Raw genomic sequence first — 15380 nt, 5'->3', positions numbered from 1 at the left:
AGCTCGAGGCTGCGCTCCGTGGCCTCCGGCATCAGCTCCTCCTCGCGTCTCAGGAGCTCCCCCTCCTCGGAGGGTGCCCCTTCATCGACGCCAAGGCATCCCTGCGTGCCTCGACCTGCCGCTCCAAGGGAGGCGTTTAGAGCCCGGAGCTCCCCCTTCGCGTTTCTCTGCGACCTCGCAGTGACGGTCAACTTCCCTGGCCTCCTCCAGAGCCCGGGTGCTGGCCTCGCACGAGGTAGCAAGGGACGCCTCGGCCTTCGTGTTGGCGCATTCATGCTGGAGACGCCCAAGGTCAATGGCCACCTTCAGCTGATGCCATTCGTCCGCCAGCCGAAGGCCTTCGGTTTCAAGGCGGGTGTTAATGTCCACAGCTCATCTCCCAGCCGGTTGAGGCCCGGTGGGGCGGGGCCTCAACGCTCAAAGGTAAGGCCAGGACCGAGATCGCCCAGCTGCGGGCAAGCACCATTGGTGGGGCCCTCGGCACACTCCCCGCACCCCAGGCCGAACTATGAAGGAGGGACGACAAGAGCGCGGGGTCAAGACACCAGGCTGGCGCGTCCGCCTTCCCAGCCGGCCTTGCGCTGCGCGTGGCGGGTCGACTGGGGGCACTCAGGGTTAGCAGAGAGCCCGAACCAGGCTAAGGTTGCCTCTCGGGTCACTCCATCGCCCTGGCGAAAGGGGTCCTGAAGAACTATGGTCAGGAGAAGAAGCGGCGCTCAAGAGATTATGAAGATAAGGTACTGACTCATCAATAGCAATGTACTTCCTCTACTTCAATGGTCAGAAGGCGTCACCACTGCAGCTTGGAGACCCCTTCCTCTTGCGGAGCACCTCGAAGTTCGGTCGGAGCTGGCCGAAGCCCTGGGTGTGGTCACCAAGGCCGGGCGCGGATGGTGTGACTCTGGAGGAGGCGACCTCAGGGCTGCTGGACCGCGCGGAGACCTCGGTACTCGCCTCATGGCGGTTCACCGGGGCCTCGGGGGCTCCGGCCTCAGGAGCATCGGACTGCGTCATCCCCCGGCCGCTTCCTCAGGACGGCTCTCCAAAGTCCTGGGGGACGGCACCTCAGGAGCCCCGAGTGGTGCCGGTTCCACAGCAGCAGCGCCACCATCGCTCGACAGCGACCGACCCCCTGCGCCCGCTCCTGGAGCGGGCATCGCGCTCACGGCAGGCAGGGGGGCCACGAAGATGGGGCTCTTGCGAGGCCCTTCAAGGCCAACTGGGCGCGGTCCCCATTCGTCGAAGAGGGGCATCTGCTTCACGAACTCCACCTTGTTCGAGCAGCAGTACAAAAGACATCCCCCCTCTGGCAGGTTGGCTGGCATCGGGTCGCCCGTCAGGAGCTCGAGCACCGTGCGTCGCGCCTAAGGAGGAAGAGCCGGAGCCTGAAGCCTCATGCGGTCCCCGTAGTCGAAGAAGGTCCACATTTGTCGGGAGTGGCATTGAAGTGGAGAGATGCGACACCGGATGAACTCCTTCACCACCATGGGCGTCGTCACTCCGAGGTCCTTCGGCCTGGCGGGCCGGTGCCAGACATGAGCGAGCCGCCGATCGGTGAGCTTCGCGTGCCCCCAACCGAAGCTCGGGGCAGTTGGAATCCGTGGGAGCAACACCGGGTGGCTGCGCACGCCAACATCCACAAACACCCACCTCTTCCTGAAGCCTCCGACGACTGGCGAGAGCTCGAAGTCGATCCCCGAGCCGCCCATTGTCGCGGCGGCCGGGAGGGATACACACCCTGAGCGCTGGAGAGGATCTGTCAGGTGCAGCGAGAAGAAGTGGCGAAGCAGGGTAACGGAAGGGCAATGCCCATCATGGCTTCATAAAAGAATGCAAAGAGAGCAAGGACGATGATGGATTGGGGATCGAGATGTAGCACATTGATCTGGTAATGCGAGAGCACCGCATTGAAGAAATTGGAGAAGGGGGGAATCAAGCCTGCCCAGAGGGCATGAAGATGGATGGGGACCTCAGTGGTCGTCCTTCCAACTTCGGCGCGGGAAGTTGGCCAGGCCACCGTCGCCCCCAACTCATTGAAATCGGTGGCAAGCGCCGGGCGCACCTTGCCCATCGCCTCTTGGTTGATCACCACCGACCGCTCGATGGCGGGCTCGAAGACCGGCATCACGGGGGCCGAGGTATGGGACTCCTTCCTCCCCTTCTTCTTCCATCTTGGTGCCATGGTAGTGGGGGAGTTGGTGTTAGATTGGACCGAGGGAAGAGATCCGCTGCCTTCCGGAAGATGAGGGAGCAGCGGGGAGTGCTGCCTGTAAAGGAGGCAGAGCTATGAAGACGAAAGTGGTTGCCTAGCCAGGCGGAAATCGAGGCTGCGTGGGAAGTGGAGGCACCCACGTCCCGTCAGTCGCCATGCATCAATCGAGGACGCGGGCTATTGGGGCCTGCGGTGCTCGGCACTTGACCCTTGGCTTCGCCGTGAAGCCAAGTACGAGCGCGCCTTGGGCTCGGGGGCGACTGTCGGCGTCCTGGGAACGGGGGTACCCAGACTTGCCTGCCTACGGCCTAGGGCATGGCTCATCCAGCGGCCTGGTGCGGCACATCTTCATCAGCAACCATTCAAGACCCTCACGAGGGGCCAAGCCTCATGAGGCGGACAACACAAGACCTCCACAAGGGCAGCCTCCCTAGGCTGGCTCCCGAGGGGCGGAGATATCTATGCAAGGGGCACCTCGCGAGGAGCGCGTGACATGAGCCATGACGACCAAGGCCAGGCGAGCGCCAGTGGGCGCAGAGTACTCGTTGCCTCTTTTGTTCTAAAGGGCCAACCGTAGGCAAGGAGTCTCGAGGCATCAGGCAAAGGTTTCCATATTGGTGCAACGAGGCCAAGACCAGCAGGAAGGCAGGATGAAGGTCACCGCGGAGCCCACGACAGCGTCACTGCCAGAGCCTTTGCCAGGTGAAGACCACTTTTTGTCAGGATAACTTGTACTAGTTGTCCCCCTTCAAATTAGCCATTGTGGGATCCCTTCCCGCCTAATGCTTGGGAAGAGGACCAGTGCCTCTATAAATAGGACTAGCCACCACCTTAGCAGGGACGGATCATTCAGACCACCCTCGCACATACAAGCTCACCAAGCTCATGAACACCTCTTCTCAGGAGGCTGTTCATCCCTTGTACTTGTTCATCCTCAGCCTGCAAGGCAATCCACCACACCACACTGGAGTAGGGTATTACACCACAATGGTGGCCCGAACCAGTATAAACCATTGTGTCCCTTGTTCTTCGGGTTTGGCGAGCTAGGCTTAGAGATTGTTGCGAGAGTGGGCTCGTGGGGGAGAGAGATCTTCGTGTGCACCCCAGTGTTTGAACCTCAAGGGTTTGCCAGAACCCGTAATCCGACATTGCTGATCCGCCAATTTAAGACCTGCCACTTATGCTTATAATATTATCAATTTGAGTCTATTCATGCATACAAAGAAATCACAAGTGCCCTGGCGGTTTACCACATGACGGGTCATAATATCCCATATAATACCACTGGTTACTGAAACAGTCCATAACCAGGTGAGGGAGTCCTGGACTAAGGGGTCCTCGGGCATCCGGCTGTTATCTATGGGCTGGACTGATGGGCTATGAAGATATGAAGACCGAAGACTGTACCCATGTCCGGATAAGGCTCTCCTTGGCGTGGAAGGAAAGCTTGGCAAACAACTATGAAGATTCCATCTTATGTAACCGACTCTATGTAACCCTAGATCCCCCCGGTGACTATATAAACCGGAGGGTGTAGTCCAGAAAGGATATATACTCAATATCGTAGTCATACAGGCTAGACTTCTAGGGCTTAGCCATTACGATCTCGAGGTAGATCAACTCTTGTAATACTCATATTCATCAATATCAATCAAGCAAGGCGTAGGGTATTACCTCCACAGAGAGGGCCTGAACCTGGGTAAACATCGTGTCCCATGTCTCCAGTTACCATCGACCTTAGACGCACAGTTCGGGACCCCCTACCCGAGATTCGCCAGTTTTGACACCGACATTGGTGCTTTCATAGAGATTTCCTCTGTGCTGTCGCTGAAAGGTTTGATGGCCCCTTCAATCATCAATAATGACGCTATCTGCAGAGAAACTTTCCTCCCCGGGCAGATCTTCGTGTTCGGTGGCTTCGCACTGCGGGCCAACTCGTTTGGCCATCTGGAGCAGATCGAAAGCTACGCCCCTGGGCATCAGGTCATATTCGGGAGCTTGAACTATGTCGCGGACATCCCTGGAGAATTAATCTTTACCAGATTCGATACCGTGGTAGCCCCTCCCGGTCACCCCGATGATCATGACCTAAATCTGCCATCGGGCCGCATCCAGGAGATTGCTCCTGTAACCGCTCTGGCCCTAGAGCCGGAGCAGGCCGTGCCATCCAAAGACGGGAGAATTAACCGCACCATGGAGGCCCCAGATTGCACGGCGTTGGATCCACACATGGACCTGGTCTCACACGATGCCTATGCCACCAGAACGCCAGACTCGTCTCTGGCCGTAGGTTCCGAACCACACGAGCCCGCGGACACCGAGCTTGATCGTTTGTCGATCTTCAAATTCAGCGCCACAGAAATCTTCGAGCACTCGCCTTTGCGTGATGTGCTAAACTCATTAAAAACTGTCCTTGGCGGAGGACTCTCAGCAGAACTATATCCGGCTCTAACTAGGGGCTGACGATGGAGAATTTTACTTCCCACCCACCACCCACTTTATAGCCACGATCGAGGATTTGACCGACGAACTTGATTACGACTCCAAGGACATCGATGGTATGGACGACGATGCCGGAGAAGAAGAGGCCCAGAACCCGTCGTTCACCGGACGCTGGACGGCCACTTCCTCGTATGACGTATACATGGTGGATGCACCAAAGGAGAACAGCGGCGACGATAAGGAAGACCGAGTTGAGGATAAACCTTCCGTAATATAGTCCAAGCGCCGGCGTCAGTGGCGTCGCTCTAAGTCACGCCGCAGTAAAGACAGCAACACCGGCACAGGAGAAGATGACACTCCGGAAGGTGCCGAAGACAACAAAGACCCCGTCGATAAAGCAAACAAACAAGATGAACGGGAAGATGAGCAGGTTAGCCCTGTTAAACAGGCCACGCACGAAGATTCGGAGGACGATAATTACCTTCCGCTCTCCGAAGACGAGGTGAGCCTCAGCACCAAAGATTTCATCATGCCCGAGGAACCTCTTGAGCAGGAGTGCTTCAAGCGCCAGCAAATAGCCACGACAAGGAGCCTAAAAAATAAGCAGCAACAGCTTCAAGCTGACCAAGATCTGCTCAATGATAAATGGACTGATGTCCTAGCAGGCGAAGGATACGGCCTCAAGTGCCCAACCAAAAGCTACCCAAAGCGCAAATTGCTACCTCGGTTCGACGAGGATGCGCCGAAGTACATACCACCATCGCACAATACGGCCGACCGACCACCAAGTGGTCGGGACAAAACGGCAACTCATGCCGAACACCAGCCTGCCCCGCCTCATCACTCAGGCAGAGGTAAATTAGCCCACGGCCATACATATGACCTCCGGCAGAACCTGGACAATAAAGCAGGATATACCAGATCAATCTACGGATCACGGGGACGCCCCTCGACACGTGACAACGGCCACCTATTCGGACGTGACAAACCCAGTCATGCGCGGGCTGAACACCACAGACGGACTCCATCAGAGTTGCGTCACGATACGGCCCGATATAGAGGCCCCACACACCCTCATTGCTACAAGTCGAGATCCCTCCTGGACATCCGCAAAATATTGCTCGGGTGTGTGGTGTTCCTTGCCCTCCGGCGGCCCCTGGGCCACCTCGACGGCGTCCATCTTCGCCCACCACATCTTGCAACGAGCGAAGGCCATGCGGGCACCCTCGATGTAGACTGGTCGCTTGACGATGTCTAGCCGCGGACAAGCCTCCACCACCCGCTTCACGAGGCCAAAATAACAGCTAGGTATAGCTTCGGCTGGCCATAGTCCGATTATTAAATCCTTCATGGCCAGTTCGGCCATCTGGTGCAGCTCGACCAACTGTTTCAGTTGATCGGCAAAGGCCACCGGATGTTCTGGCATAGCATACTGCGACCAAAACAACTTCTCCAGAGAATCCCCTTCCCTGGCTCGGAAGAACTCCACAGCATCGGATACACTACGTGGCAGATCCACAAAAGCCCTTGGGCAACTCTGAATCCGGGTTAGTAAAAGGTACTTCCTCTCCACATACTTGCTTTGCATGTTAAACGCCTTACCCGCTGCGATCTTCTTCGCCTCCTGGATCTCCTGGAGAGCGTCCTGGGCTTCATTCCGTGCGGCCTCTGCGCTCTGATGAGCCTTGGTAAGTTCGGCCTTTCGAGCCGACGCCTCGCGCTCCAAAGCTTCACACTTCCTCACCACATCCTGGAGCTCCTTGCTGGACCTCGCCGACCCGAGCCTTGAGCTTCTTATGGGCGGCTTGCTGTTGGACAACCTTCCCCTCGGCGTCGGCCAGGGCCTTTCTTAGGGCCTCGACCTCGGTCGTCGCTTCTGTACAAATCATGGCATTTTGGCCATCGCATATCATTTTCTTCTTTTCAAATATATAATAGGTTATCACTTACCTTGTTGCTCCTGGAGCTGCCTCTTCACTTGGCTCAGCTCTCCCTTGGCCTCCGCCAGTTTTTGCTTCAGTCCAGAGACTTCGGCAGTATGCGAGGCCGCGGCCAGCAACGATGCCTGCATTTAATAAAAATTTAGTTAGTTTCCCATCATAGGAGATTGATCCTCTGTTCGGTTTTTTATTTCCGAACACCAGACAGTGTCTCAGGGGCTGTTGTCTACATTGGGATTCTCTCCTTTTAGCATCACTTACCTCAAAACCTGTCAGTAGGTTGCCGCAGGCCTCGGTTAGTCTGCTCTTGGTGGACTGAACCCTTTCAATCACCGTGCCCATAAGGACACGATGCTCATCCATAATGGAAGCGCCTCGCAACACTTCCAGTAGATTATCCGGTGCCCCTGGTTGGACAGGGGCCACCGGCGGAACAGGCATCCCCCCTTCTTTTGAAGGAGGGTGCATGCTGAAGTCCAGAGCTACCTTGGTCTCCGGAATTGAGTCTGGTTGAGGGCCGAATTGTATACGGCCCTCCCCGCCAGTCTCCGAGGGGATTGGTTCCCCTTGGTATCCGACGACAGGGGTTTCGCCTTCGGGCGCCTCCTGAGCCTCTCCCCCGCTGGGAATAGTCCTTCGGGACAGCACCTCCGCTTCATCCCTGGTCTTGGGGAAGTGTGCGGCTAACGGGGAGTCGCTGGCCATCGCCTTGGAATCCAGCGAGCCACCTAATGAGGATCACGGAGGGCTGTTGTGGGCCGGACTACATTAACATAACCAATCGTCTCAATACAATGAGGAGGGGAAACTTCATGGGCAGATAAGGTGTTAGTACTTACGATGCGGCCCGAGGCTTAGCGCGGGGGCGTCTCTCCGGACTGTCCTCGACGTCCCATGCGGAGTTATCCACGAGGGAGCCCTTCCCACTTTTGGGCGCCTCTGCCTCCAGAGTTGCGGAGGCCGCCCTCTTCTTCCTCCCCCATCGGGGGGAGAGTCGCTCTCCTCCTCCTCCTCATCAGTGTCGTCTTCAGCGGCAGGGGAATGGGCCTTGTCTTCAGACGTCGCGTCCGAGGTACCCTTGCGGCGGGGGCCGCTCCGGACCCCCTTGGCCTTTCCTGTGGCCTTCTTCTCTGGTGCCTTATGAGGCGCCGGCTCCGGCATCTTTGCTAAGCGTGGGATGACTGGCTCCTCGGGCAAGGGAGCCGGACACCGGATCTGCTTGACCTTCTTCAACCAGTACTGAAAAAGCAATGGTAATGAAAGCTTAGATATCATCCTTGAAACAAGCAAGTAAGGGATGTGTTGAAAACAACATACCTCGTTGGGGAGGTGATTTATGTCGTGACCCCGGTCCGAGTCAGTGGCCGGCGGTATCTCATTGCCCTTGAAAAGCAACTTCCATGCATCTTCATGAGTCGTTTCGAAAAGCCTCACCAGGGTATGGTGTTTCTTTGGGTTGAAATCCCATAGAGGACGGCTTCGGCTCTGGCAAGGAAGGATTCGGCGCACCAACATCACTTGGATTATGTCGACAAGCTTGATGTCCCTATCGATCATACTTTGGATACGCGTTTGCAGCGCAATCAGCTCGTCTGACAAACACCGGTTTGGGCTCTTCTCGACCCAGGAGGTGAGCCGCACGGGGGCGGCGGAGTTGAATTCGGCAGCCGCGGACTAGGTGGCATCGCGGTGTAACGCCCTGAGACCGATGTGTCAGGTGTCGTCTAGTTATTCGCTGTTGTTGTGTTGTCTTTGCTTGCGTGCCATGCATTGCATTCATCTTTGCATCGTGTGCATTGCATCATGGCATCATGCCATCATGTCATTTCTTTTTCTTAACTCAACCAAATAAAATCGGATGGATCTTCGGTCCATTTAAATCGAGGGATATTCACATGGTGAAATTCTCTTTATAACATATCTCCCAATATGTGTAGGGAGCTATATTAAATATTCCATTTTCAGAATCACCCATGAACACACGTGCAATAATTCCCCATGTCTATTCCTCTTCGAGTTTGACCTTCAAACCTTGCCGATATCTCTCATCTCTTTTATCGAGGCTCCTCCTAAAACCTCAACATTTTTGGACACTTCTATAACCAAGCCCTAGTTCAAACCCATTTGAATTAAATTCAAATGTGTTTGAATGACATCTTTCAATCATGTCTCCCCTAATTTTCATGGACCGTGCACATTTTTACGAGTCCGTGAAAATTATCCCCGTGCCCAAACTCTTTCTCTAACCTTTCTTTTCTCCCCTTTTTCTTTCTCTTTATTTTTCTGTTCGAAAAGGGTGAGAAGAGGAGTGAGAAGAGGGAGCCAGGCCGGCCAATTACCTCTAAGCCCATCAGCGAGCCCACCTGGGCCTCTCGCGTCGGCCCACCAGTTCCGCTGCTAACCTAACCCGATCCTCTCCTCCCTCTCGCTCCCACCAGCGCCGCCAGGAGCCCGAGAACCATCTCCCTCGCAGCGCCCCATCCGCTCGATCCCCGTGCTCCAACCGATTCCCTCGACCCTCTCCCTCTGGTTCTACTTGCGCCGCCAGCTCCTCCTCCACCTCGCCTCTCCACAAACCCCGTTGTTGCTTCTTCCAGCATCACAGCATGCGTCCAGGGGACCAATCCCCATGGCGCCGTCGTCTCAGGCCACGCCGTCGGCGGGGTCCCGCATACCTCCGCCCGGATCAGCCTGCGCGTCGTTCCCGCCGACCTCGACCTCCAAGGCCCCTTCCCTCGCGCCTCTTCCTCCTTCTCCTTCCCACCTCCACCTCTCATCTCTCTTGTTCATTGTAACAGGAGCCCAACTCATGGCCGCCGAACCGCTGCCTCGACTCAGTTCTCAACGGAGACGCCGTCGAGCGCCCGGAGCAGCACGTCCCTCCATTCCCTGCGCCGTTGCATCGCCGGAGCAGAAGCTCCATCCGCCCGACCTCCGTCTCCAGCAGATGCCGGCGAGCGAGCCGCTGCCGCGACCGCCCACCTCGTCGCGTTCTCCTTCGCCTATGTCCGCCTTGTTCCGTCTCTGTTAGGGCCTGCCTACTGTCGCTGTTGAGCTACGGGACCTCGATGCCGAGTGCCACATAGTTGGATTCCTCATAGTCACCACCGAACCCGTTTGCATACTTTTGCTGTCGGATGCGCCAAGTCCAGCCGGTCCGGGACCACCTCAAGTTCGACCACTGCACGGATACGCCAAGTTCGTCTACGAACCGTGAACAACTACCGTCGAAGTTAAATGTGTGCCACTACCACCGCCCGAACGTCTACAGAACATGTACCATCGACCCTCGAAGAACCGTGGACGTCAAGATCCTCGTCGTGACTTCGAACATCTACGGAGTGTGCACGACCACAAAATGGGTACCACTACCATTGCCGAAGACTCGTGTAACGGAACCGTCAAGTTCGACTACCGTCATGTGAACAACTACTTCCTCTACCATCGCCGAGCACCACTACTTCCCACGACGATCGTGAACGACTACACCGCTTGACCCGAACCGCTCCGAGAACACACGCTTTGAAGGTATAACCATCGAGACAACATCCGTGATCGAATGCTTGCGATGTTTGAGATGCTCATGTTCGAACCGTCTTCGAATTGTCGATGCACGTTGCCCCTCTTTTGCCTTGTTACCGTCGTCGCGTGGGACACCCGGAATCCGGGAGCGTCCCACCATCTTTTGCATGCATCCGCACACTTCCCCTTTGCATCGATATCTCAATCGAGTTATCGGAACCGGAACGTTGCCGTGTCACCGTTTCGTTATCGTTGCTGTGGCACCCCTTTCTTTCTACTATGGTGACAAATGCTTCCTAATGCTCTTGTCAACTTTTAATAAAAATTGCGTAAACTTGAACATGTCATCCGCATCATGTTAACAACTTTAAGATGGTTAAAATTTGTTGTTGCATTAAAAATTGCTAATGCATATGGGGATTTACCGTATTTGTTGTTGGTTATATCCGGCCTCATTTGAATTGTTTAGATGGTGTAGTTTTGTTATGCCTCACTTCTTGCCATGTTTAACAACATTGAATATTGTTGGGTACCTAACCGAGAGTGAACTAAATAAGTCATGTGGTGTTTCGTCAATATGCAACTCGTTGCATATTGAGCTCCACTTAATTTGTGGGGTTGCTTGTGCACTTTGCCATGCCATGCCTAATTAAACTGGACATGCATCATAATTGTTTGTGCATCATGCCATGTCTATGTGTTGGTTGTTTACTATGTTGTTTGCTTCTTTCCGGTGTTGCTTCTTCGGGTTGGTTCCGATAACGTCGTGTTGTGAGGATTGGTTCGACTTCGTCCATTTATCTTCTTCATGGACTCGTTCTTCTTCCTTGCGGGATCTCAGGCAAGATGATCATACCCTCGAAATCACTTCTATCTTTGCTTGCTTAGTTGCTCGCTCTTTTGCTATGCCTATGCTGCGATACCTACCACTTGCCTATCATGCCTCCCATATTGTTGAACTAAGCCTCTAACCCACCTAGTCCTAGCAAACCGTTGATTGGCTATGTTACCGCTTTGCTCAGCCCCTCTTATAGCGTTGTTAGTTGCAGGTGAAGATTGAAGTTTGTTCCTTGTTGGAACATGGAGATGTTGTTCCTTGTTGGAACATGTTTACTTGTTGGGATATCACAATATATCTTATTTAATTAATGCATCTATATACTTGGTAAAGGGTGGAAGGCTCGGCCTTATGCCTGGTGTTTTGTTCCACTCTTGCCGCCCTAGTTTCTGTCATATCGGTGTTATGTTCCCGGATTTTGCGTTCCTTACGCGGTTGGGTTATAATGGGAACCCCTTGACAGTTCGCTTTGAATAAAACTCCTCCAGCAGGGCCCAACCTTGGTTTTACCATTCGCCACCTAGCCTTTTTCCCTTGGGAGTCGCGCATCCCGAGGGTCATCTTTATTTTAACCCCTCCCGGGCCAGTGCTTGTCTAAGTGTTGGTCCGAAATGGGCAGCCTGCGGGGCCACCTCGGGGAAACTTGAGGGCTGGTTTTACTCATAGCTTGACCTATCCGGTGTTGCCCTGAGAACAAGATATGTGCAGCTCCCATCAGGATGTCGGCGCATCGGGCGGCTTTGCTGGATTTGTTTTACCATTGTTGAGGATGTCTTGAAGAACCGGGATACCGAGTCTGATCGGAATGTCTCGGGAGGAGGTCTATTCCTTCGTTGACCGTGAGAGCTTGTCATGGGCTAAGTTGGGACACCCCTGCAGGGATTTGAACTTTTGAAAGCCGTGCCCGCGGTTATGGGCAGATGGGAATTTGTTAATGTCCGGTTGTAGAAAACCTGAAGTTGACCTTGATTAAAAATGCATCAACCGCGTGTGTAACCGTGATGGTCTCTTTCCGGCGGAGTCCGGGAAGTGAACACTGTGTTGGAGTTATGCTTGACGTAGGTTGTTCTAGGATCACTTCTTGATCATAGTTTATCGATCGTGCTTTGCCTTCTCTTCTCGCTCCCATTTGCGTATGTTAGCCACCATATATGCTAGTCGCTTGCTGCAGCTCCACCTCATACTTTTATCTTACCCATAAGCTTAAATAGTCTTGATCACGAGGGTGCGAGATTGCTGAGTCCCCGTGACTCACAGATACTTCCAAAACCAGCTTGCAGGTGCCGATGAGTCCGTGCAGATGACGCAACCAAGCTCAAGGAGGAGCTCGATGAAGATCTTGTCCTTTGTGTTGTTTCGTTCTAGTTGATCAGTAGTGGAGCCCAATTGGGGTCGATCGGGGACCGTGTCACTTTTGGGGTTCTTCTTTTATTTTGGTTCCGTAGTCGGACCTTGATTGTATCTGGATGATGTAATGCCTTATTCATGTAATTGTGTGAAGTGGCGATTGTAAGCCAACTATATATCTTTTTCCCCTATTGTATTACATGGGTTGTGTGAAGATTACCTCACTTGCGACATTGCTTTCAATGCGGTTATGCCTCTAAGTCATGCTTCGACACGTGGGAGATATAGCCGCATCGAGGGCGTTACAGCAGAGTTCGGTGAAGTAGAACCATAGCTTCTGCCATTCCTTAACAGATTCCACGAATGTGCCTTTTGGCCAAGAGACATTGGTGAGCTTGCTCACCATGGTGCCCCGCACTCTGCGTGATGTCCGTCCACCACCTTGGGCTTCATGTTGAAGGTTTTGAGACACAGGCCGAAGTGGGGGTGGATGCGGAGGAAGGCCTCTCACACGATGATGAATGCCGAGATATTGAGGAAGGAGTTCGGGGATAGATCGTGGAAGTCTATCCCTTAGTAGAAAATTATCCCGTGGATGAAGGGGTGGAGTGAAAACCATAGCCCGCGGAGGAAATGAGGGATGAACACTACCCTCTTGTTGGGCTTCGGTGTGGGGATGATTTGTCCCCGGGCTGGAAGACGGTGGGTGATTTCCTTCGCCAGGTACCCGGCCGCCCAAAGCTCGGTGATGTCCTCCTCCTTAATAGAGGAGGCCATCCATTTGCCTTGACCTCCGGATCCGGACATGGTTGAGTGCTTTCTCGAGACAGGGAAATGAGAACTCGGGAGTTGGAGCTCAAGAAAGGAGAGACAGGAAGAAAGCGTGGGAGAAGAAAGAGGAATTTTATCTCCTTATAAGGGTGGTGAATATCGAACGCCCCCCATTCACCTTAAAATTCGCCTGCTCCCAAGGGTTGTGTAAACGGCGCGGTTGGGTTACCCACGCCCATGTTGATGAGAATCCCGTAATAAGGGGACACGATCTCTGCTTTGACAAGACGTGCCAATGACAACCGCGTCTCGAAACATGGGGCAAAAAACGGTTCGAAATTATGACCGGACAGGCGTGATGTCACATCACTAAAGTTGTCAGCAGATTGGGCTCGTGTGTTATTATATCCTCTCTGCGGTTGCGTGCGGTGTGTGTTACAGGTCCGGACACGATCAACTCGTCTGGAGACTATTCGGGAGTTAAAAAGGAGGAACCCGCCTTGCAATGCCGAAGACAGCACTACGCGTCGGATACCTTGTCATTGAAGCCAGGTTCAGAGGCTACTGAGGGAGTCCTGGACTAAGGGGTCCTCGGGCGTCCAGCCTGTTATCTACGGGCCGGATTGATGGGCTGTGAAGATATGAAGACCGAATATTGTACCCGTGTCCGGATAAGGCTCTCCTTGGCGTGGAAGGCAAGCTTGGCGAACAACTATGAAGATTACATCTTATGTAACCGACTCTATGTAACCCTAGATCCCCCCCCCCCCGGTGACTATATAAACCGGAGGGTGTAGTCCGGAAAGGATATATACTCAATATCGTAGTCATACAGGCTAGACTTCTAGGGCTTAGCCATTACAATCTTGAGGTAGATCAACTCTTGTAATACTCATATTCATCAATATCAATCAAGCAGGACGTAGGGTATTACCTCCATAGAGAGGGTCCAAACCTAGGTAAACATCGTGTCCCTTGTCTCCTGTTACCATCGACCTTAGACGCACAGTTCGGGACCCCCCTACCCGAGATCCGCCGGTTTTGACACTGACACCAGTGGCGGTTTAATCATAACCATATATAATCATAATAAAAATATCATACTTGTGATATTTGCTCACACTGTCGGCTTATCATACCAGCGTAATAAGGGTGACAACTAAAGATTGAGCATAAAATACCCTGCTCAATTATCATATACTGCCAGCTTACAACGCCATGTACAGCAAGGGGTAATATCCCAAAACTTGGAGCACAGTGCTTCCAGGTATATAAGATCCTTATATACTAGCGACTTATAGTCCAAAGCCAGGCCGGGTTAATAAACACCAGATAATGTCATCATAAGGCATCATAACCTTCGTTGTTTTCAACCATGTATTAACATGTCACAAGAGATGAACCTCAAAAAACTTTTCAAATATAAATCAAAAAACAAGGCTTTTCATAGGCTGCCAAGCCTAAAAATCAAGTGCTTTCAAAGGGCCGCACAGCCACTGAGTTAAACCTTCATGCAAACCTTATAAGCCTGGCCTCATATGACGAATCATTGTTTTAACTTTGACAAGTTCAGGGTCTGTATAAGATTGACTTGTCAAAAGTATGGCGAGTCATTCCAGTCAATCTGGGTGGAGTGGCAGACTTGAAAAGGCAGGTCAACCCGGGTTTTTAGGTGAATACACCTGGCTTCCAAGCCTATTACAAGAGTCATAAAAACTCTTGTCCGTTGAACAAAGAGCCCCCAAGTAACAATTTATTCCAGGCATATAAGCCAGATCCACAAGGGTAGTCATAGCTATACTCAGTGAGCAGGAAGCCCCCAAGTGTTTTATAATCATGGCATACAAGCCATACCAAAAGGGTAGTCATAGCTATGCTCAATGAGCAGGAAGCCCCCAAGTGATCATGACAATAAAGACTCGTTATTCTCAGGAATGAAACGACAGAGGCCCTGAATTATCAGGGATGCTGGCTTTATTATATTCATCATAATATATACATTGTCATAATATGTACATCATAAGAGCCAGTGGCTCAGGTGTAGTAAGGCCGAAGATGAGCAATATTCCATGGCCGGCAGGTCTCCTCCTCCGACGTGTGTGAGTCTTTGCGGTCTCGAACATCGATAAGGTAGTATGACCCATTGTTCAGAATTTTGCTGACCACGAAGGGCCCTTCCCAAGGTGGGGATAGCTTGTGCATATCAGATTGATCCTGGAAAAGCCGGAGCACCAAGTCACCTTCCTGAAAGGTTCTTGTTTTAACCCGGCGGTTGTGATAACGGCGCAGATCTTGTTGGTAAATCGCC

This window comes from Triticum dicoccoides, chromosome 3A (assembly GCF_002162155.2).
Source record: "Triticum dicoccoides isolate Atlit2015 ecotype Zavitan chromosome 3A, WEW_v2.0, whole genome shotgun sequence".
NCBI lineage: Eukaryota > Viridiplantae > Streptophyta > Magnoliopsida > Poales > Poaceae > Triticum > Triticum dicoccoides.
The sequence above is the reverse complement of the archived record's forward strand: the minus strand, read 5'-3'. Positions refer to the sequence as shown.